This window comes from Mustela lutreola, chromosome 1 (assembly GCF_030435805.1).
Source record: "Mustela lutreola isolate mMusLut2 chromosome 1, mMusLut2.pri, whole genome shotgun sequence".
Lineage (NCBI taxonomy): Eukaryota > Metazoa > Chordata > Mammalia > Carnivora > Mustelidae > Mustela > Mustela lutreola.
Window position 1 is genome coordinate 23,679,161 of NC_081290.1, and position 24,690 is coordinate 23,703,850.

General features: G+C 40.3%; 1 long non-coding RNA gene across 2 annotated transcripts in view; it reads left to right on the forward strand.

Annotated features, from left to right (window-relative positions):
* LOC131823951 (uncharacterized) overlaps positions 1-24,445 on the forward strand; it is a 61,504-nt gene extending 37,059 nt beyond the window's left edge. Inside the window, exon 4 of one of the 2 annotated variants that reach the window (XR_009350720.1) lies at positions 22,710-24,445. This is a non-coding gene — a long non-coding RNA (uncharacterized LOC131823951). Of the gene's footprint in view, positions 1-1,130; positions 2,931-22,709 lie in introns of those variants that run through there. The other variant, XR_009350719.1, reaches the window with a different exon arrangement.
* The last annotated feature ends 245 nt before the right edge of the window (positions 24,446-24,690 follow it).

A 24,690-nucleotide genomic window follows, 5' to 3' on the forward strand; every position in this document is an offset into this window, starting at 1 on the left:
TGGTCACATTTCCCCAGCCCCACCCACTACCTGGTCATTTCTCTGCTCTTCCAAACAACGAAGTTTCTCAATTCCATCCGCTTCTCTTTTCCTTCAATTCTCTTGTTTTAGTCCAAGCCTCTCTAACCTGGATGGCTGCAGCGGTTTTAGGATCCATTCATTGTAAATCAGATAATGCCACTGCAACTCCTTAAACACCTCTCCCAGGAGCAGCACAGACACTTTTTCTGGCAAACAAAGCCCTTCACCATCAGTATTGGTTAGATACTGCCAGGGTGATACTGAAGAACAAACTGCCCTAAAAAATCTAGCTTAAAACGACTCTTTTCTAATGGATCTGCTGGTCAGCCAGGGCCGTTCTGTTGATCCGGCTGGTTGGCTCCTGCGTGTTCACGTCAGCTGGCGTCTGGCTGACCCAGGCCGCATGGATGGGCCATCTCTGCTTCGTGCTGCAGCCTTGCTTCCAGCCGTTCTGCTCCATGGGCCTCTCTTCCTCTTCCTGGCACAGTCACCAACAGGCAGTGGTGGCACAAGAGGACAGACCTAAGCACTTAGCACAACTGACATCCCACCAACCAAAGACAACTGTGGGGCAGATTCCAAAGGTAGGGAGATCGACTTCCGAGAGGAATTGCAGTGATATGTCAAAGGAAAGGACATGAACGTGTGTGTGTGAGTGTGTGTGTGTGTGTGTGTGTGTGAGAGAGAGAGAGAGACCCCCCACACACACACATTGGAGCTAATAACTCATTTTCTGACATCTCACCAGTGACCTCACCCAGTGACCTATGGGTCACTTTTCTCTTCCTCGAACACAACAAATTCCTTCCATTCTAGAGCTGTTTGCACTATGTTACCCTGTGCTATAAATTTGCTGGTTGCTTTAGCATTAAAGTTTGCTTTCCAGAGGATTCCAGCGACATGACAGCTATTCCTTTTCTTCATTTTTTTAAGCCATTAATTTCATTTTGGATGATCTATACCCTTAGAGCATTCATTGACTTAAGGATAGATCTGAAAGCCTTTCAGATTCACTATCAAGTCAATAAAACACTTTTATTTTCCTCTAAGACCATGAAACCTGCCAAAAGATGAAAAACAAATTAAATTGCTCTCCATTTGCTCAACAGGAGTAACGGGCTGTAGGTGGAGCTCTAAGGAAAAAAGCAAATTCACTGGAATTTTAGAATTCGGGACTTGAGAGGACTTGGATTTTGTGAGCCCCAGAATTTCACTGATGCGATTGTCTCAGCATTCGTAAGCTAATTTTGTTTTTCTTTATTCAGATGACCACATATTTAGCAGTCGTTTAGGTGCTAGAGTGCCTGCCAGGCCGCTTGTGGGGTGTCCTGTGACCCTGAGGAGCAAAGTGGGCAAGGACAGAGGGGGTGGGGCTGGGGGCTGGCCCCGGAGGTGCTTCCGTGCAGTTTCACGGATGGAAAGGCCTCATGGAGGTGGAGTTCAAGATGTTGTACTTTGTGCTTCTGAGGGAAGAAGGAAAGGAGGGGGGTTTGGGGCCTGGGGAACAAGGCATGCTGCTTCCTTACTCTCCTGGCTTAGGGAAGGCAGCCACCTTCCTGGTGAAGGAAAGGGGAGTGTTTACAGCAGCACTTGGTGGATCCAGGCCAGATAGCAGGGGTGTGTGTGTGTGTGTGTGTGTGTGTGTATGTGTGGTCTCCCCCCCATCCCCTCTCCTACACATTTGGGTGCCACATAATCATCACAATCATGATTAACATAACAGTAGCTAGCCTAATCGAGGGCTTTCTGCAGGTCAGATAATATGAAAAATGCTTTACCCCTGAACCCATTTGACCCTTACGCTAATAACTCTTGGCAGTAAGTACTACTATGATTTCTATTTTAAAAGATGAAGTAATGGAGGAGTAGAGTTTTCAAAGGACTGACAAGTGATACAGCCAGATTTATGCTCAGGTCCGTCTGGTGGTGGCACCCATGGGCTTCACCGCCATACCACACTGCCCAGAGCAGAGGGTGAGGAGTCCCGCTAAGAAGCGGCAGGGCCGCCCCAGCACTGTGGGCAGGGAAGTCAGCGTTGCACCTGCGAAACCAGCCTGGGGAAGCGTCCCCTAGGAGCCAAGAGATGCCGTCTACAAGCTGCTACTGTCTGCATTTCACCCACGGTGGGAGGGAAAGGTGTCGTGACTGGGGTAACCAGAAGCGAAGATCTACATATGATTGTGGCAGAAGCAGGGAGCATGTTGACGTCTGGGTCAGGAAAAATCTAAGGGTCACCCAGGGCCCCTGTTGGAGACCAAAGAGTTTAACATGCTTGAAAGCCCTTTGAGTTTCATCAGCTAGGAAGCTCGCATATGCATGTTATTTATTAGCATTATTCAGAAGGGTTCATTGGAGCAGGCACCCTGCCTTCTTGCTGTGTCACACTTCGGTCACTCTCCGGAGACGTAGCTGCACTCTGGTGGAGGCTCAGATGACCAGGCTTCACTCTCCTGGTGGGCCTCCTCACGTCCCATGGCAGCTCTGTCCTGTTGGTCATCACCACACTGGCCTCACCCACCCACTAGCAGAAAGCCATATAGCTTAAAAGCAGGTCAATTGATTTTTAAGTTTCATTAATTTTTGGTTCTGTTACAGTAATATTCTGATAGCTCATTCATGCTCATGCCCTCCCCCTGCCCTGTAGCCCAGACATTTATATGGGGGATAAAGGCCCAGAGAAAGAGAAGAAGAGGACATTTGTCATACTCTTGCCAGTAAGAAGTTTGTAATCTGAAAGGAGAGACCAGACACAAAAAATGTACTGTCTAATCAGTGCTCTGATAAGGTGTGTAAAGTCCCAAAATGTGTAGCACAGACAATGGGAATGTGAGGGTAGATAACAAGGCACATAATGTGTCTAAATGCACCATATTCGGAAGTCAGCATCGGGAAGACCACGGTGAAAAGGCATTTTCAGCAGTGGCTTCACCTATCAGTCTTGAGGTAAGGGCTATTGATCCTGCCGTGATATATGTAGATCACATTCTTAATAGCATCTTAGAAACAGGAAAACCACTGTGTATCTTCGCAAAGTCTAACCATACCATGATATGTCATATCAATTCCAAATGACAGGAGTGTGAAAAATGAGCCATTGATGTTCTGGATAGATGTGAATTCTGTTAGTGTTTAAAGGGAACAGTGCTATTTTAGCTTGAGGGTTTGCTCCCCAAAGTGATAGTTTCCCTTCCACGTAGGATTAAAAGAGTTCTTTGTGTGGGGTTTTGCTTTTGCTACTGTGGAGCTGGGGTCCCACACCCCATGTTATCCTGCAAAGAGACCAGAGGCCCCAGGCCAGCCCCAGGTGTAGTCAAAGCACAATGGAGGCAGTGTGGCAAGGAACTTGGCTTATTTTCTCCTGGAGTTGCCTCTGATTATCCCTGCAATTTTGGACCAGTTTCTGAACCTATTTTAGAGCATGTTTTGATACAAGTGTATTAACTGTGTTCCTAGTTTCTGTAAATTTAATGCTTTAACATCTGCCCTCCATGTATATGCTAGACATGCCTTGTTCTGGATAACCCAGTACTATGCCTTAGTCACCTTGCCTGGGCCTCTGGCCTCCCTCATTCCCTCCCCAGCTTCCTCAGGAGTCTTTCTGGGGGCATGTTTTTCCAGTACAAACCAACTGATGCAAAGTCCACACTCCAGCCATCTCCCTTATCAGACTCTTACACTCTGGGGCATTTGCACTGGCCTTAATGAGCCCAGGGCCAACTAGGGACAGCTTCCTAACTAGCGAGCCCCACAGCCCACTAAAATTATTCTGATAATCCTAAACCTATTTACCTGCTTCACCCATTCCTTCTCATGGAAGCCACAGTAGAAGCTTTGCCCATAGCATCCCCTTCTTTCTTCTTCACGACCAAGCCCAGTATTTCCTCATGTGGCCCCCTCCTCTTGGAACTGTGAGCAGCAAACCAGCTTTTGCCGTGGCAGTTGTCTCTTAATCTGTTGGACTCAGATTTTCTATTAACGTACTATATTTTATTTTATTTTAAAGACTTTATTTATTTTAGAGAGAGAGAGAGAGAGTATGTGTGAACAGGAGTTGGAGCAGAGGGTTAGTGACTAACAGACTCCTCCTCACTGAGCACAAACCCTGACATAGGGTTCGATCTCATGACCCTGACTGAGATCATGACGTGAGCTGAAACCGAGAGTCCGACGCTTAACCGACTGAGCCACCCAGGTGCCCAAAAGCATTTTAAAACAGTAAAGAGCTGATTCTGCTACAAGTCTGCCAAACTACAGTGGAGGCTCAGAAGAATGAGAACTGGGAACCCTGGAGAAAGTCTTGTAGGTTGTAGGGGCCTCTTGTGTTTGCCTGGTCCATTCTGCTTGCTTTCTATCCACCTGGTCCATTCTGCTTGCTTTCTGAGGGCTGGCTTCTTTCGTTGTCGGTGATGACTCATCTGAGTTTCCCTCCGTGGTGCCCTTGGGTGACAAGTCTGTTCAAATCCAGCATCCATATCTTAAGTGCCTGAGGCTTTCTGTGTCTCTCTTCTGAATTCTTGTGAGAAAAAAAAAAAAATCTGGTCAGGCCAGCACAGCCTTAAATAAGCAGCTCTTGAGCCAGCTGCAGCCAGAGGGAAGGACAGACATGGCTGTGAGGCTTTCAGAGGGGAAGTGGGAGGAAGAAGGTCATTGACTGACGCCTAGTACCTGAGGGCATGTCTCAGTATTATTTCAAAAAAGTAAACAAAGGGATTCTATTTTTAAAAATTATAAATAACTGAAACTCCTACAAGTTATTCTTTAAAACCAGGTTTGTTTAGTCAGGTAGCTCATTTCCCAAAGCACAAAGGTGAAATCGAGAATTGCAATGTGATCCACTGATGACTCCTCAGGGTTCTGAAGGAAATGCGGATAAAAACCGTACCTGTTGTTCACACTGTAAGTGATGCCTTGGAGTTCTGTGGAAAGTTTAAGCTTGGAAATTATTCAACAATAAATGAATAATTGTTTCAGTGACTAAGGTGAGACATTACGAAAGACTAGTAAATGTAAAAATTAAACACTGAGTGTGCTTATTAGAGCTTCAAAGAATTATAGGTCAGGGTAAGGGGTTTAAAGTAATTTGGTTAAAATAAATCTAACACTAAGACTTAAAATTTTTAAAAAGGCGATGCTTTAGTTATTTTAGTTTCAAGAGATACTATGCAGATGGTAAAGAAGTAGAGTACAGCTTCTTTGTTATGGACTGAAGCCTTGTGTCTCCCCTCCCCCAAGTTTCTGTGTTGGCCCTAACCCCCAGCATGCCTGTATTTGAAGACCGGGAATCATAGAAGGAAAGTTAAACTGAATCATAAGGGTGGGGCCCTGATCCAACAGGAATAGTGTCCTACAAAAAGTGACAGCGGAGAGCTTGCTTAGGCTCCCTCTCTCTCCACATGCATGCAGTGAGGAAAAGTCCCGGGAGGGCAGGTGAGGTGGTGGCCGTCAACAAGTCAGGACAAACAGTCCTCACCAGCCCCTGAGTCAGCCGGCACCTTGGTCTTAGACTTCCAACCTCTGACACTGTGAAGAAATAAATTTTTTTTGTTTAAGCCACCCAATCTATGGTCGTCTGTCATGAAAGCCTGAGCAGACAGACATTCTTCAAGTCTTTTGGCCATGAAATTTATTATTAACTTTATTTCATTAATAAATTTATTTATTATTAAAATATGTCCTTTGAGTTTTTTCCATGCTGAAACAAAACCCAAGAAACCCTGCACTGTTTCCCAGAGAATCTGAGGAAGGAAGCTAATATTTCTTTCTTTAAAATAGGAAAATGGTGTCAGCATCTTTCCTAAATCCATTAGCAATAAAGTGCCCCTGGTTGCCCCAGTAGGGCGTGTCGAGATGAAGATGGCCAAAATGTGAGTTAAGGTATTTTTAACTTAAGTATATTTTAGAACTTACATATGAATTTGTTTGGAAATGAAAATTTCAAGCCCCTGAGTCCCATAGCTGTTTCTCCTAGCTCTGCTAAATGGTTTCTAGTTGGAACCAAAGTCTGAACCTAGGTTATTTCAAGACTTGGGGACAGTCACAGGGATGAAAGGCTACTTCCAGGCCATCCTAATTCTCCAAGACCCTGTAATCTGACTATATGAAGTAACAGTGGGTAATGACATAGACTTGCTGATTGAGAGGTGGTTAGAAGTCCTTAGGCATGGCAGAAGTGATTTGTAGGGGGCCTGGGGTGGATTTTAGCTGCAGACTACTTACTTATTCATATTCTGTCTTCCAGTGAATGACGTCCAAATTCCCATACCTTTGTTAACATTTATTTTTAAAATTCAGGCAGAGTTAATAGACAGTGTTACATTAGTTTCAGGTGTACAAAATAATTCAGCAATTCCATACATTACTCAGTGCTCATCGCAGTAAGTGTACTCTCAATCCCCTTCACCTGTTTCACCCATGCCTCCCTTCCCCCTTGTCCACTTCCTTTCTGGAAACCATCAGTTTGTGCTCTGTATTTAAGAGTCTTGTTTTTTTGTCTTTTTCCTGTGTTTATTTGTTTTATTCCTTGAATTCCATATATGAGTGAAATCATATGGTATTTGTCTTCTCTGACTGACTTATTTCACTTAGCATTGTGCTCTCTAGACCCATCCATGTGGTTGCAAATGGTAAGGTTTCTTTCTTTTTTATGACCAAGTAATATTCCTCTTTATATATATGTGTGTGTGTGTGTGTGTGTGTGTTTGTACCACATCAAAGAAAATGAAAACACTAATTTGAAAAGATATATGCACCCCATGTTTGTTGCAGCATTATTTTACAAATTCCTGTGACTTCTTTTTTTTTTAAAGTAGGCTCCATGCCTGGTGCAGAGCCCAGTGTGGAGCTTGAACTCATGGCCATGAGATCAAGACCTGACCTGAAATCAAGGGTCAGACTCTAAACTGACTGAGCCACCCAGGCACCCCATTCTACAACTTTTAATCAGAGGTTGGCCTGTGGGCCACTACACATTGGCCTACAGGCATTTTTATGAAAATTTGCTAATATTTCAACACATGAAGAACTCTCATAAAAATCAAGCTTTGTGGCTTATTTTTAAAAATTAGAAGAACTGGTTGGATCTGAATAATGTATGTTATTATACATTATTATAATACTGTAGCCAAGTCATGAGGTCCCCAGTCTTTGTGACGTCTTAGTGTCTTTGACCTGTCTTTTCCACTCATTCATATTATGGGTCATTTGAGATCCAAGACCTTCAAGAAGGTTGCTCTACACCCACCTCTTTCTCAGAAGCCATTGGCTGCTGGATCAGAGCAATAGGCTAAAACACTGTAAATGCGTCATTACTCATTATGTGCACATAAATTATGAAAGAGGGGTTTCATTAGAAGATTGTTTCTGTCTAAATCAATCAAACAAAACCCCTCCTTGGGGAAACACAAACCATCCCTGGGCAGAAAGAGTCAGTGTCTGGAAGAAAATCCAGTTTTGCAACTTCAAATAAACTTGCCTTTCTATTTAAATTTTAGAAATGTCTTCGATTTTATTAAATCAGGTGTAAGTAAGCAAGCTTCTTAGCCACTCTGAAGACTCAGTGAATACAGCTGGGTGCCGTGGACAAACTGAAGATAAACAGAAGCAGGAGAGATTGGACAGGAAATGAAAAGAGGGCAAAGAAAAGAAGGAATGAGAGCCAAAATAGAAAAAAAAGATGAGCATGTTATGTCCCATTACCCGTTGTTTCAGAGACGTTTTGATTCACTTTTGTTTTGGGTTGTGATTGTTCGTTAATCCACCAGGTGGTGCTCTGAAGTACCAAATAAACTTACATCCTTAAGTTAAAAATTGATGTTGCCCTGACCTTCTAGTGTTGATATTTATCAAAACTGAAAGTGACACATGTCCAATTACTCTTTATTTGAAAATATTTCTATTATATAAATACGTAAAATATTCTTTTTTTTTCTTTATTTGACAGAGAGAGAGAGAGAGATCACAAGTAGGCAGAGAGGCAGGCAGAGAGAGAGGGGGGGATGCAGGCTCCCTGCTGAGCCAAGAGCCTGATGCTCTGAGATCATGACCTGAACGGAAGACAGAGGCTTAACCCACTGAGCCACCCAGGCGCCCACCACATAAAATATTCTTATTAGACAAAATTTAGGGGGAAAATTAGAGATTCATTTAAGTTGTTATTTTCATTTTTCTTAAAAATGTCTTTATACTTTATAAGGTATAAATTTAAGAAAATCAAGAGAATTGCAGTGGATATTTGTACCCCCCCAAATCTGTATGTTTACATATTCTCCTCCTAGTTTCTTAGGGCGGAAGTTGGCCCCATATTGGAACATTCAGTCCCCCTTGTGTCTGTAGATGCTATAGGATGCTGAGAAATGTACATTAGAGGAGTTTAATTTTCTGTATTCCATCTGGAATCACCAAACACCCTGACTCCAGACTCCAAGTTTTGGTGTCTTCTTTTGGACCTCTGTCCCCTGGGGACCTGCAGAAGCCGAGGTCTGGCTTGTTCATCCAGTACCCTGGTTTCCTCTTGGCTGCCTCCAAACACCAGTTCCCAGATAGGTCTGACTCTCCTCCCCCCTCCCATAGCCACTGGAGGTGTATTTACACTTTTTTTTTTTCAAAGTTTCTATGGCACCGTATAATTTAAAGAGGAAAAAATAAATGACAAGAGGAGATATGCACTGGGGACTATGTTCTCAAAGATTTGGCATTAAATAATAACAATTATGACACATGACATTGTGAATATAGCAACGATATTTTTGGAGTCAGACTGTCCTGAGTTCAAATCCAGACTACTACACATGTCACCTGTATGATTATACAAAACACTGAACCTCATTTCTATCTTCTGTATAATGGGAATAATGTTTCCCACTTTGGTTGTTGTGGGGATTAAATGAAATCTCAAACTTAAGGCCCTTAGTATAGCAGGCTGTCAATTTCAATGCCCTTTCCTATCCCTTTCTTACCTTTTTTCTGTGTTCAGTTCAAAATTTGTTCAGTGCCAGTAACATGGGCACTTCTACACTCTTCAAAGCCTTGCTCTTGCCTTGGTAACTGGTTTCCAAATTTTCCTCATGTGACTCCTGCCATGATCTCTACCATCTTGCCCCTTCCAGTTCCTTATGGCCTAGACACCTGTACTGCTGGAACAACCATCCAATGTGGTTTGCTCTACCTCTCCATGGCCTGCCTGCCTTCTAGAATGGCTATTATCCTTAACAGCCTGCCCTCTGGATACATCCTCTACTCCTGTAGCCCCAGTGAGATGCCCATTCCTACTGTGGGGTTAACCTCCTAAATAGTGGCCCTATCGTGAAGGCCTCCTTATAACTCCTGGGCTTGATGATTTAAGAAAAGTGTTGCCCAGCAGCATCGTGCACAGCATCCTTGCTACCTGGGCATGTGCAGCAAGGTGGTGAAGTTTAAACTGAACATGGAAGTTGGTCTGTCGGTCCTGACAGAGAGGGCTGGCCTCTACTAGGACAGCTTAAAGATCTGCAAAAGTTTCACCTGAGGCTGTATCATCAAGCTTGTACCATCATAAAGCCTGGGTCCTTTTGAGACAGGAATCCACTTCGGGGCATCCCAGGCAGCAACGCCAAGGTTGTAGTAGGAAGTCTAAAAGACAAAGTGAGGTCATCAAGAGAAGACCATAGAAAGACCTCAGAAGCTGTATGTCCTCAGAGCAGATGGTTCAGGCCCAAGGCCAAATGCACTGCCAGGATGAGTTACTGGAGCCTGTGGAACGCAAAGGTGCCAGCTGGGAAAACCCATCAGGACACATGTTATCTTACTATAGCAGCTTAGCAAGGCACTATTTACATTCATTTAAATACCAACCCAGTAATTCCTGGATATAACCTCCTATCATACTTCTGAAACTGTTTTTATGTTTAAAAGTGCCCTTTAGAAAGTCCATTTATCTGAATTATTTTTTATTCCCCAAACTGGTATAATAAGCACAAATGCTTTTTCTGCTATGAGGAATTGACTCAGCTTAAATAAAATTTAGCCTCATGCAGATTTTTACATTCAATGCTTAAAATCCAAGCATTTAAAATTCTGAGAAAAGTGATAAACATATTTTAATAGAAACTCTGTGAACGTGCCACTTTATTAATGGTGGAAATGGTTGTGAGAATCTGTTAGTTTTCATAGTGTTCCTAAATACAGACCCAGAAATATTCTAGTAATTGGCATTTGGTCAAGGTCAGGATTCTTTGAAATTGGTTCTCAATGCAAATTTTATCTCCAAAACCTCAGTCTGCTCTCCACAAAAAATAACACTGAGCATTAATCCAAAAGGTCTATGATCCCAGTGAACCTAATGTCATACTTTAAAGGAGGCCAAAATAAGATGCTTCACATTTCCAAAGTCATTTCTTCTTTATCTCCTCTGAAGAGTGACACCATTGGCAACTCTGCAGGTTATCCAGATCGTATCTGCAACCATTTTCTCTCTAAAACAAAACAAAACAAAACAAAAAAACCCAAAACATTGATTATTCTGAATGCCTTTTTCTCCCTGATCCTGTTTGATCATCCGGTGGTGTTGGGTTACTTTAAATTTTGCTTAACGGGAACTTAAAAAATCAGTGTAAAGGGTGGACCTTAAGGGCACGCTCAAAAAGCCAATCTCAAAGGGTTATGTATTGTGTGACTGTGTACCAGCCTTCAAATGACAAAGTTAACATTACTGGAGGGACAGACCAGCAGTTGCTGAGGCCAGCGCTGGGGGAAAGGTGTGATAATTAAGGACTCACACTTGGGAATTTCTCCATAGTGATGGAACCATTCTAAGTCTTTTTTTTCCCCCGAGATTTTTATTGATTTCTTTGATGGAGAGAGAGAGTGTGCGCACAAGCAGGGGGAGTAGCAGAGGGAGAGGGAGAAGCAGGCTCCACACTAAGCAAGGAGCCCAATGTGGTACTCTATCCCAAGACCCTGAGATCATGACCTGAGCCGAAGGCAGATGCTTAACCAACTGAGCCACCCAGGTGCCGCTGAACCATTCTAAATTTTGATCAAAATATTGGTTACTCAAATCTATACATATGATAAAACTTCATAGACCAGAAAAAGAAAAGGAAAAAAAAAGAAAAAAGTGTATATAAAACCCGTGAAATCTGAATAAGGTCTATAGCTGAGTTAATAACATTGTACAACATCAATGTCCTATTTTTGACAATGTGCCAAGGCCATAAAACATGTTATTGGGGGAAGTTGGGTGAAGGGTACATGGGAGTTCTACTACTTTGACAGTTTCTTATGACCTTTAAACTATTTCAGAGATAAAGATTATTTTTAAAAAATTAGTGGAAGGAAGTAATTAGATAGATGAAGGGTTCCTTCCTTCTTTTCTTTCTTTTCCTTTCCTTTTTCTTTTCTTTCTCTGCCAGCATGTAAGTTCTTAGAATAATCATATAGGGTCATGACACTAAATGCTTTATGGAAAAAGGAACGTTTGCAATAATTCATAGCAACTTCCCAATAATGATTTCCTAAATAATGTTTCCTTCTGGTGATAGTTTCTTCTCTCCCTCCTGTTTGTCCACTTTTTGTCGATCTCCTACATGAAAACCCTGTGCTTCCCTTTCTGCCTGTTTCTCATGCAAAATGTTATCTCCTTATCTTACAAAACCCAAATCCAGGTCAATAACTTCCATTTATAGTTATGAATTTGGTCCCTAGTCTATGTGTACTTCTGGATGTTTCTAGGGAGGATGGGGTGTTGGCAGAATCTTGACTAGCTGGTATGGTGGGGCAGAGAAGAAAATTTCTCTTTATTGAAATTTTATTAAGGGTAAGATCCTCAACATTCAAACCTCTGATTTTTTTTTTTTTTTTTTTTTTGCATGGCAAGAACATGTCTATATTAAAAAGTTAAAACTATGAGTGAATAAAGGTACTTCCAGCTGCCCCTGAATCCCTGTTTGGCTCACTTTCAGCAATGTTTTTAGGAGGCACCTGGGAAGGGACTGGAATGAACAAGAAATAAGATGGTAATATATTCTGTAACACTGGCCTTGGTCAAAACGTTGGCTATATAAGGTCACACTCAAAATTGCTAATTTTCTCATTCCAACGCAAATCTTTTTGGTATGGCTAAAGTCAAAGTAGATTTTCCAGAATTGTTTTAAGGTTTGTGTTTACCTGAATCTTTAGGTCAATATGATACCAGATCTCAAGACAATAATCTGTAGTAGTTTTTTATTCTATCTTTAAAGGGGAAAAAATTGTGGGTGCAGACGTTTTCTGTTTGATATTCAAGAATGATTCTGCATTCCTCAATTATATAAACAAACTTTAGAGATTCTTGGAAATGACTTGCTAAATTCAATTCTCTTTATAGTTTTGGCCAGTCTAAACTCTTCTCCAAAGTCTTTGGAAATTTGGGGGTCAAAGGAAGGCCAGAATAAGAATTGTAATTGCAACTACATGGAATGTCTGTGTAGGATGGAGAAGATGACTTCTTTTATTAAATATGCCACAAGAAATAATTACCAAAGTGGACCCTGGTCTCTACTGGTATATAATACAGTTTGGTGTTGTGGATTAATAGTAGTGGCAGATGAATCATGAAATTAACATTTATGAGTATCAGTCAGATCCTTTCAGATATCATCAGTGTCTGCATATCTTCTCTGCCCGTCATTGATTGTGAAATGAAAAAAAAAATTACCCTAGTTCTAGAGAGCCTTATGAAAACGAATACAAAAATCTTTTGCTGGAGTTCTTGTTGACTTAGAATTTGGCTACTATTGTCATTCCTTTCTCAGTGTCTCTCTAGACATTCTAGACATATTTAAATGATCTTAAATATCCTGAGTGATGATAACTTTCCAAAGGCAGTGACTTTGTGTTCTCCGCCACGTCTCCCATGCTGGAACAGTGCCTGACACAAGTGCTCACTAGACTTTTGTTGAGCTGCATTGGTAACTAGATATTGGGAAAAGAACTTTGTCTCTCCACTCAGACCACACTTGGGTAGGAGCCTGACTCTGCTACTGGGTGACCTGGAGCAAGTTGCCTCACTTCCCAGAGCTTCAGTGTTCTTGTGTGTAAGGTGTTGTCCAGACAAATCAAGATAGCATGCACAAAGAACTGAGCACAGAGCTTGGGAACTACTAGGTGCTTAGTGGATGACTGTTTCCTCATTAACTCACATTCATCCCTTCCTTTTTCTGATAGAGCTTTGTATTTTTCAAAATGCACTTGGTTCAAAAGGAAGTACATCAGAGAAGACCATCATGATTTCTAAAAGGAGTCCTCAGAAGCTGAATTCTGGGCAGAGGAACTTACTCCTTCCTATTTCCTTTGCTTTACTAACCCTAAATCAAGTAGCCACTTCCACATTGGATCTGTGCCAATGTAAACATGGAAGACATCACACCACATTCTAGATTTTCATCAGCCTCTACATCTGATATTTCAGGCAGGAGGGGAAATTTGGGAGTTTTTTGTTGTTGTTCTATTTTTTTTTTCCCACTTGTCAGGTAGGTTGATAAATGGACCTCTTGGATGTCTAGGATGACCCAAGGAGCTAGGAATGCAAAACTTTCTTCTCCTTTGACATATCACGGTGGACATATTAAATTCCTAAAACAGATGATTTCTAAGCATTCTCGTTTTTTAGGTTGATCACAAGTTCTTACTATTATTCAGTTGTGATATACCTTAAATCCCTCATTTACTTTATTAACCAATATTGTAATGAATTACTGATTGCTCACTGTATATCTGTGCATTCTAGTACTGTGAGGAATAAATAAAAACAAGAAACAAATTGAGGGTATGAAATCTATTCTCAGGGAGAAAATAATTCTATAGAAAAGTTTAAATATATTTAATGTATGTGTTTACAAAATGGATTGCATAAATACAGGTAAGTGATTATTATTATAATTACTAGATATAGTTAAACTGAAAAGACCAATGTTGTATACATTAGACAACAAGGAAAAATTATTTGGGAATATAGGCAAATGCTTGACGGTGTGGTAGAGCATATATTCATATACTGGTGGGTTTTTTAAAGATTTATTTTTTCGTTTGAGAGAGACAGAGAGAGCATGAGAGGGAGGGGCAGAAGGAGAAGGAGAAAGAATCTCAAGCCAACTCCAGGCTGAATTTGGAGCCAAGGTGGGACCTGATCTCATGACCCCAACTGAAACCAAGAGTTGGTCACTCACTGACTGTGCCACCCATGTCTCCCTTATATATTATTTTTAAGAAGTTTTAATTATTGAAGTATAGTTGACACAAATATATCATACATATGTAGTTTCAAGTGTACAACATAGTGATTTGATAATTCTATATGTTATATAATGCTTATCACAATAAATGGAGTTAACATCCATCACCATACACCATCACTGCAGTAGTATTGACTATATTCCCTATGCTGTACTTTTCCTCTCTATGACTCATTTATTTTATAACTGAAGATTTATACTTCTTCCCCTGTATTTTTTTAAAAGATTTTATTTATTTATTTGAGAGAGAGAGTGAGAGAGAGAGAGAGCACACAAGCAGGGGGAGGGGCAGAAGGAGAGAGAGAAGCAGACTCCCCACTGAACAAGGGGCACAACACAGGACACCATCCCAGAACCCTGGGATCATGACCTGAGCAAGGCAGACACCTAACTGAGTGAGCCATCCAGGCACCCACTTCTTCCCCTTATCTACTTAGTCCACCCGCCAACCATGTCCCCTCTGACAATACCAGCTTGCTTTCAGTATTTATGAACCTCTTTCAGTTTGTTAATTTGTTCTATTTTTGAGATTCCACATATAAGTGAAATCATATGGCATTTGTCTTTCTCTTGACTTACGTCACTGAACATAATACTCTCTCTTTTTAATTAGATTTTGTTGTTGAGTTGTATCAGCTTTTTATATATTTTGGATGTTAACCTCTTATCAGATATGTCATTTGCACATATCTTCTCCTATTCAGTAGGCTGTCTTTTAGTTTTGTGGGTGGTTTCCTTTGCTGTGAAGAAGCTTTTTATTTTGATATAGTCCCAAGAGTTTGTTTGCTTTTGTTTCCCTTGTCGGCAGAGATATATCCAGGAAAATGTTTCTATGGCTGATGTCAGAGAAATTACTGTCTGTGCTCTCTTCTAGGCTTTTTATGCTCTCATATTTAGGTCCTTAATCCATTTTGAGTTTATTTTTGTCTATGATGTAAGAAAAGAGTCCAGTTTCATTCTTTTGCATGTAACTATTCTATTTTCTCAACATCATTTGTAAAAGAGACTGTCTTTTTCCCATTGCATATTCTTGCCTCCTTTGTTGAAAATGACCATATGTTTGTGAGTTTATTTCTGGGATCTCTCTTTTGTTCTATTGATCTATATGTCTGTTTTTGTGCCAGGACTCTACAGTTTTCATTACTATAGCTTTGTGGTATATTTTGCAATCTGGGATTGTAATGCCTTCAGTTTGGGATTTTTTTCCCTCAAGTTTGCTTTGGCTATTTGGTTTTGTGGTTCCACACAAAATTTAGGTCCTTAATCCATACAAAAAATGCTATTGGTATTTTGATAGGGTTTCATTAAATCTATAGATTGCTTTGAGCACTATGGACATTTTAACAATATTCTCCCAACCCATAAGTATGGAGTATCTTTCTATTTGTTTGTGTCATCTTCAATTTGTTTTGTTAATGTTTTATGGCTTCTAGATTACAGGGATTTCACCTCCTTAGTAAATTTATTTCTAGGTTATTTTATTATTTTTTGGTGCAATTACAAATGGGATGTCTTCTTAATTTCTCTTTCTGCTACTTCATTATTAGTGTACAGAAATGCAATGGATTTCTGCATATTGAGTTTTTATCCTGCAACCTTACCAAATTCATGTATCAGTTCTAGTAGTTTTTTGTTGGGTCTTTAAGGTTTTATATACATAGTATCATGTCATCCATAAATGGTGAAAATTTTGCTTCTTTCTTACCAAATTGGATGCTTTTTATTTCATTTTCTTGGCTAAGTGCTGTGGCTAAACTTCTGTTGAATAAACGTGGCGAGAGTAGACATCTTGTCTCCTTCCTGACCCTGGAGGAAAAACTCTTAAGTTTTTCACCATTGAGTATGACGTTAGCTGTGTGTTTTTAATATAAAGCCTTTATTATGTTGAGGAATGTTCCCTCTAAACCCACTTTATTGAGAGTTTTTATCATGGGTTGCACTTTATCAGATGCTTTTCCTGCATCTATTGAGATAATCATACGGATTGTATCTATTCTCTTATTGACTTGATGTATCACATTGATCGATTGTGAATCTTGAACCAGAGTTGCATCCCAGAAATAAATCCCACTTGATTGTGATGAATGCCTCTTAAAATGTATTGTTGAATTTGGTTTGCTAATGTCTTGATGGGGATTTTTCATCTATGTTCATCAGGGATATTGTTCTATAGTTCTCTTCTTTGGTAATTTTTTAGTTGGTTTTGGTATCAGGGTAAATGCTGGCCTCAAAGAATGAATTTGGAGGGTCTCCTTCCTCTTCTGTTTTTTGGAATAGTTTGAGAAAAAGGGCATTAACTTTTTTTTTTTTTTAAGATTTTATTTATTTATTTGACAGAGATCACAAGTAGGCAGAGAGGCAGGCATAGAGAGAGGAGGAAGCAGGCTCCCTGCTGAGCAGAGAGCCTGATGCAGGGCTCCATCCCAGGACCCTGGGATCATGACCTGAGCCGAAGGCAGAGGCTTTAACCCACTGAGCCACCCAGGCGCCCCAAAGGCATTAACTTTTCTTTAAATGTTCAGTAGAATTTGCCTGTGAAGCCATCTGGCCCTGGACTTTGGTTTGTTGAGAGATTTTTAATTATTGCCTTAGTTTCTTTCCTGGTTATTTAGTTTCTTTGCTAGTCGAGTTTTCCATTTCTTCTTATTTCAGTTTTGATAGTTTATAAGTTTCTAAGAATTTATCCAGTTCTTCTGAATTGTCCAATTTGTTGGCATATAGTTTTTCATCATAATTTCTCATAAATTGTTTGTATTTCTGTGGTGTGGGCTGTTATTTTTCCTCTCTCATTTGTGATTTTATTTATTTGGGTCCTTTCTTTTTTCTTTTTGATAAGTCTTACTAGAGTTTTATCAATTTTGTTAATATTTTAAAACAAGCAGCTCCTGGTTTCATTGATCTGTCCTGTTGGGGTTTTTTGTTTTTGTTTTTGTTTTTAATTTATATTTCATTTATTTGTGCTCTAATTTTATTATTTAATTCCTCGTACTGGTTTGAGATTTTGTTTGTTCCTTTTCTTGTATCCCTAACTTAGATGTTAAGGTTAGGTAGTTTATTTGAGATTTTTTTTGCTTCTTGAGGTAGGCCTGTATTATGATACACTTCCCTCTTAGAACAGCTTTTGCTGGGGGCGCCTGGGTGGCTCAGTGGGTTAGGCCACTGCCTTCAGCTCAGGTCATGATCTTAGGATCCTGGGATCGAGTCCCACATTGGGCTCTCTGCTCAGCAGGGAGCCTGCTTCCTCCTCTCTCTCTCTCTGCCTGCTTCTCTGCCTACTTGTGATCTCTCTCTGTCAAATAAATAAATAAAATCTTTTAAAAAAAAAAAAAGAACAGCTTTTGCTGCATCCCAAAGATTTGGGACCATTGTGTTTTCATTTTCATTTGTCTCCATGTAATTTTTGATATCTTCTCTGATTTATTAGTTGACCCATTTATTGTGTAGTAGCATGTTATTTAACTTCCCTGTATTTGTGGTCTTTCCAGATTTTTTCTTGTAGTTGATTTGTAATTCCATAGCATTGTGGTTAGAAAAGATGCATGGTTTCACTTTGATCTTTTTGACTTTGTTAAGACATGTATTTTGGCCTAACATGTGATATATTCTAGAGAATGTTCCATGTGCACTTGAGAAATGTATATTCTGCTGTTTTAGGATAGAATATTGTAAATATATCCTTTAAATCCATTTGGTCCAATGTATCATTCAAAGCCACTGTTCCTTGTTGCTTTTCTGTTTGTATGATCCATCCTTTAATGTAATGTTATTTTTCCTCTCTCATTTGTGATTTTATTTATTTGGGTCTATATAGATAGATCTTGCTTTTTTTATCCATTTCATCACCCTTTGTCTTTTGATTGGAGCACTTAGTCCATTTACATTCAGAGTAATTACTGATAGGTATGTATTTTTTTTTTTTTTGCATAATGTTAGTTGTTTTATGGTTATTGTTACAGTTCTTTGTTCCTTTCTTTTGTTCTCGTCTCAAAAGGTTTGTGGTTACCATTAGGTTTATATAGAACATCTGATGCGTAATAGCAGTCTGTATTAAGTTGATGGCCACTTAAGTTTGGAATTCTAAAAATAGTAAATTTTTATTCCTCTCTCTGCCACATTATTTTGGGTATACAGTATCATATTTATACCCTTTTATTTTGTGAATCCCTTGACACATGCATACATACATACATACATATATTTAATTTTACTGCTTTTGTGCTTCCTACTTTCTTTACTGCTGTTTATGTCTTTCCTTCCCACTCAGAGAGTCCTCTTTAACATTTCTTGTAGGGCTGGTTTAATGCTCATGAATTCATTTAACTTTTATTTGTTACACTCTCTCTCCTTCTCTTCTGACTGATAGCCTTGCTGGATAGAGCATTCTTGGTTGTAGGTTTCTTTCTTTCAGCACTTTGAATATATCATGCCACTATCTTCCACCCTGCAAAGTTCCTACTGAAAAATCAACCGATAGCCTTATTGTATTTCTCTTATATGTAACTGTTTTATTTTCTCTTGTTGCCTTTAAAATTCTCTCTTTATCACTGCCATTTGCCATTTAGTTATTATGGACCACCTTGGGTTGATTCTGTTGAGGAATCTCTGTGCTTCCTCGATCTGGATTTCTGTTGCTTTTTCCAGATTCAGTAAGTTCAGGTATTATTTCTTCAGGTACATTTTCTGCCCCCTTTTCTTTCTCCTTCTGGGATCCCTGTAATGCATATGTTATTAGAGTTGGTGGTTTTATTGATTTCCCTTAATCTATTTCCATTTTTTATTATTCTTTTTACTTTCTCCTGTTCGGTTTGGTTGCTTTCCATTACTCTGTCCTCAGGTTGCTGATCTGTTCTACTTCCTCTAGTCCCCTGTTCATATCCTCCAGTGTATTTTTAATTTCAGTTATTGAATTCTTCATATCTGGTTCTTTTTAACATCTTCTTTGTTGAGGGTCTCAAAATAGGTCCTCCACTCTTTTCTCAAGTCCAATAAGTATCTTTATGACCATTACTTTAAATTCTCTATCAGGCATATTACTTATCTCCATTTCATTTAGCTCTCTTGTTGTGATTTTGTTCTGGTATTTTATTTGGGATGTATTCCTTTGTCTTCTCTTTTTGTCTAACTCTCTGTGTGTCTGTTTCTATGTTTAGAAATGTCAGCTGTGTCTCCTGTTCTTAAAAGTACTGGCCTTGTGAACTCCTTCAGTGCCCTGCAGTGTAATATCCACTGTTCACCAGAACCTGGTACTTCAAAGGTGTCTCCTATATATGTTCTGTGCACCCTACTATTGTGGCTGAGCCATGTTTGCCTCAGGCATCTGCAGTTGCTGCCTTTGCCTGATGTGGTTAGGGTTTTGTCCTTGTGTTGTTAGTGGGCCAGTTTAGGGCCATGCTGGACTTGAGCTGGGTCAGACCAGGCATTTGTCAGAGCTGTGGTAGAACTGAATCACTCTCCCTGTGTTATCCCCTGAGATGTTCTCATTGGTGGGTGGGGCCTGCAGTCAGACCAGATGTCTGCCTCATCCCACTGCTGGGGCTGCAGTCAGACTGGTATGGTAATTATCTTCCCTCTCCCCCAGGTAGAAATAATTTTGTAATGGTGCTGGCCCTTGTTAGAGCTCTTGCATACTGCTAGACTTGAGCCATTACTTTGGAGGGACTCTTGCCAAGGGTATATTGGAGGCGATGGGAATGTAAGAGAAGGACAGGTCAGGGTATGCTGTTAGTAAGCTAGGTGGAGAGTATTTGGGCTGTTGTGGTTCCCACAAACATCTGTGTGTCTAGGCTGTGGACAGGGGCGGGAAATGGTGCCCAACAACTCCTTTGTTTCTGGAAAAATCTCTCAAAGATCCCTGCCCCTCCAACATATGCTCGGAGATAGTAAACAAATCCCCCTCCCATATACCGAGGTGATTTTCAATTTGCTGCTTCTATGCTGTATCTCTGCAGGGCTGCTTGTTGTGCTATCTGTTGAAGAGTGGGGACTCTCTTTCCTATTGCCCTCTGGTTGTCCCAGAGCCAAGCCCACGGATTTTTTAAGTTCCAGGTGTTAAGCCACATAGATTGTAAGAACTCATGAAGTTAGGTCATTCTGGTTTTCAAAGCCAAATATTACGGGAATTCTTCTTCTCAGTGTGGATCCCTTGCCTGTGGTTCCCAGTATGATTTCTGCTCCTCTCCCCTGCCAAGGGCATCCTTGGCATCCCTCCTGCAGACAGTTTGGTTCCCAGCCATGTCTCTGCCCTTCTTACCCTCATCAGAGTTCCCTCTTTTCTACATTTAGCTGTGCACAGTCTGATCTGCCAGTCTTTGGGCCATTTTCTGGCTTATTTACACTAATGTGGGTGTGTCTCATTGTGCCTGTGGGCTGAGCTCAGGATCCTCCTGTTCCAGCGTATCTGCATATATCTTTTTGAGTTAGCATTTTTGTTCTTTGTTGAAGTCTAAGAATTATAAAGAGGCTGCTTACATCATAGGCTGTCCAGAAAAGAAGTTGCCAACAAGGGGCATAAATGGGCAATGGGTATAAAGAGCTGGTGCCCTCTGAGGAAGGTGAAGAGATTAAAGTCACCATGTCCATTAAGTGTGGAAAATTCCTTTGGGCTTTGGGCCTGTAATACTGTCCAAGGGAACTGACCCAAGGGGTTTGGGAGGTGTGGGTAGGAGCTCTCTGGTAGGGATGGTTCTTAGGCAAGTAACAGAATCATAGGCCAAGGAGGTCATTCTGGGTAAAAGAAGTGTCATGGTCAGGATGACCCTGGCGGTGAGACATGCTGAGAGTATGTAAGAAAGAAGGGTGTGGCTGAGGCTTGCTGAGGCTGGAACCAGAGAAATTAATTGGGACAAATATGTTGATAAGCCCTCTAAAAAGAGACCAGAAATTACCAGGTCTACAAAGGCACAGAAAACTCTAATTTAGTATTTACTTAAAGGCCCAAAATTCCTAGGGATCATCTAGGGTACTTGTTAAAAATACCTTGTCAGGGCCTACCCCAGATGTCCTGAACCAGAACTTCTAGGAGACAGCTTGGAATTCTGTATTTTTAATGAGTGCACCTGATGACTCTTTATGACTAAGTAATTTTGGAAAAGAGCATTAGTCCAACCCAGTCTGGAGTAAAAATTAAAATTTTCTTACTCAAGAGGCAGGACAAGGCTGGGAAGCAGGGCTTTTGGGATTTAGAAGGGGTGTATAAAAAGTGTATCAGGTAGAAGTCCAGGAAGCAAGATGCTGCCTTAAGAAATAAGACTGCCATATTCTAGGTGTGGAAATTAGGGCTCCAGTGAACTGCACATTAAAAGCAAGGCTCTAGTGCTTGTGGGATCTTGAGAGGAGGTGGTGAGATCTTGAGAGACAATCTATCAGTCAAGCGCCCTGGCCACAGATGAATGTGGTGATAAAACTCCCATCCTCTCCATGTAAATGAAAGATTTAGCCTTGTGTGGTATACCTGTCTGACGGTCTGTGGAACTTTGAGGTATGGCCATATTCTCATGGGTAAGCAGCACATGATGTCTCTCTTGAGAAGGATCTTGTACGGTATGGCAGCCACTGGGGCAAATGAATTGTCTCAGGAAACCAGAATTCACCAAGAAGGCCAAACCGGCAGTGAAGGGACTCCAGTGTTTCCTCAAGGCCTTATTCTTTGGGTCTACATGTAAGAGTGTCTGGTGAAGTTCCTGGGGAAGGTTCTTAAAGTTTCACCCTCTGGAGTTCATCAGGGTCATGGTGGGTATAATCCTGTGCCGGGTCTCCATAAGGTGAAGGCAAATCTCAGAGGACTTGAATAGTGCTGTGAAGCTTAGAAAATCCTTCTCACAAGACAGCCTTGGTTTTCTGAAACCTCAGAGGATGTCTTGGAAGTGGACTTCACTTTCAGGTGAGTTCAGAAAGTTAGGTGGAGGTGAGCATGAGATGTAAGGAGATGATTAGTGGGTTCTGTTGGAACCCAAGTGTTAGACTGGGAAGTAATACAATTTGACCTTGACCCTTTTTATAGACTGAATGTTTGTGTCTCTCCCCTCCTTCCAAATTCATATGTTGAAACCTAATCCCTAATGATGGTGTGTAGAGGCTTTTGGGAGGTATTAGGTCATGAGTGTAGAGTCTCATGGATAGAATTGGTATCCTTATAAGGTGCTCAAAAGATCAGAGTTCCCCTGTTCCACACAGCGAAAAACATGGCCTATATTAACAAAGTAGTGGGTCCTTACCACACACCCAATCTACTGGCATCTTGATCTTGGACTTAGCAGTCTCCAGAACTGTGAGAAATAATTTGTGTTGTTTATAAGCCACCCACTCTGATATTGTGTCATAGCAGCCTGAATAGACTAAGACAACTATAAGATGAATAATAGTAATTACAGCTGCTTAAAAATTCCAATAATAGCCTACAGTAGCTTTCTAAATTCTGATAAATTTGTTTTCTTCTCTCAACAGGAGTCTTTCAGTATTGTCTCCATGGCCAAAAGAAAAGATAGACTTTCTGGTACCCTGTTGTTTATGCTGATACTACAGATTATATTATCATATTCTGCATCCTAAGCTTCTCTTTTAGAATCAGTAAATAATTGAGTAAAATTAATTGAATGAGCTAGAAGATTTGGCTCTCTCCATCTTTCAGAATATGCTCTGCCAGGTCCACTCTTTTGTATTGCTTATAACCATGTCAAAATCACTGCTTCCATGAAACCTTACCTAGCTGCTCTGTGTGCGATTTCTGCATCCTTTGAGAACCCATAGCACATTGGTTAAGAAGTCCTTTATGGCATTCACTATTTACATTCTTCCTTTTATCTTTAACAGCATTTAACTTCTCTTTATGTAGTATTTATTTGTAACCCTTCCTGTCCTGGGTGGCTCAGTGTGATAAGCCTCTGCCTTTGGTTCAGATCATGATCTCAGGGTCCTGGGATTGAGCCCTGCATCCAGCTCTCTGCACAGCAGGGAGCCTTCCTCCTCTCTCTCTGCCTGCCTCTCTGCCTACTTGTGATCTCTGTCTGTCAAATAAATAAATAAAATCCTTTAAAAAAAGACATGAGAAAATGGTAATAAAAGGAAAGCAAAGATAGGAGTATAAGATGAAGCCATTTAGTGGATACTTGCCATGTGCCACATGCTGATATCTGCTCTCCTGGAATGCAGAACTGAATCAGGGCAGGGCTGTGACTTATGGACCAGTTCAACCCTCAGAAGCACCCATGGATCAGCCTCAGACCAATCACTAGAGGTTTCATATTAGTCATTGAGTCCCCTACCTACCTAACTTCTTCCTGATTTACCACTCTTACTAGTGTTGATGCTAGAAAATGAGCAACAGTGTATTCTCAATTGGCTAGTGGGTTTTTTTTTTTTTTTTAAATTCAAGGACTTCCTTTCTGACTTCATAGATACCTTGGTAGCTCTTCACCAAGCTTTCTTTAAGGCTCAGTGGTTTCCATGTCAAGGCAGTAAGACCGTTCAGGTAGTTATGCTGGGGAGACAGGGTATCCCTCAGTTTTTCCATGGAATCTTCATTCTAGCTTGTGTGGACGTAATACAGATTTTCTAGGAAAAGAAATCCTTGGCAGTTTTTCATCAAGTTACAGATGCCTCTAGTAAAAGAAATAACATTTATAAGTTGTTTTCTCTATATTGGCTAAATGGCAGCAAATAAGATAATGATCATTTTCCAAATGTGATAAGAGCAACTGATGGCACCAACATAGTCATTTATGGCTCCAGGGCAAACTATGGGTGGAATGTTATGATCGTACAAAGATATGAAAATGTAGATTATTACCACAGCAATGTAAAAAGCTACAGATTTTCCCCCAATCAGTACCTAGTTTCTGTATTTTGGCCAAAATAATTATAGAGGAAAGTCCCTTCTAGGCTATTTTGAAAGCAAAGCATTTGCATTAGGGATTTTTTAAAAAATGTAAGAATACTTAATTTAATTTTCAATTTATATCTTTATGTATGAAGCAAGAATAATAAAAAGTATAGTTGCAGTATAATTTTGATTTTAATTGGCCTTTTAAAATAGTATTTTTATTATAATAACTGTAACTTCAGATAATAACTAGTAATTAGAATTCTTCTCTAACAAGACTTACTTCCTCAAAAATGCTGATTTTTTGCTGCTCTATTTTCAAAATTTGACCAAGTTGCTAATTTAAGGTCATAAGTTTAAGTTCTCCTCCATGAATTAGAGTTTTACTCTTAGGTAGCTCTAAAAACTTAATTTCCTGAGTCTTTTCCCCTGTATATAGTAAAGTCAGTTACTTTAACACAGAAAGAAGATATTAGACCCTGCCCCCCAAAAGAGTCAAGTGTATGCATTTATGTATACCAGGAGCTTTGCCAACATCATTTTTGGGCTTTTTCTTGGGGCAAGGTTGCATCTGGTATAGTGAGGGGGCAGGGGGGGGGGAAGGGC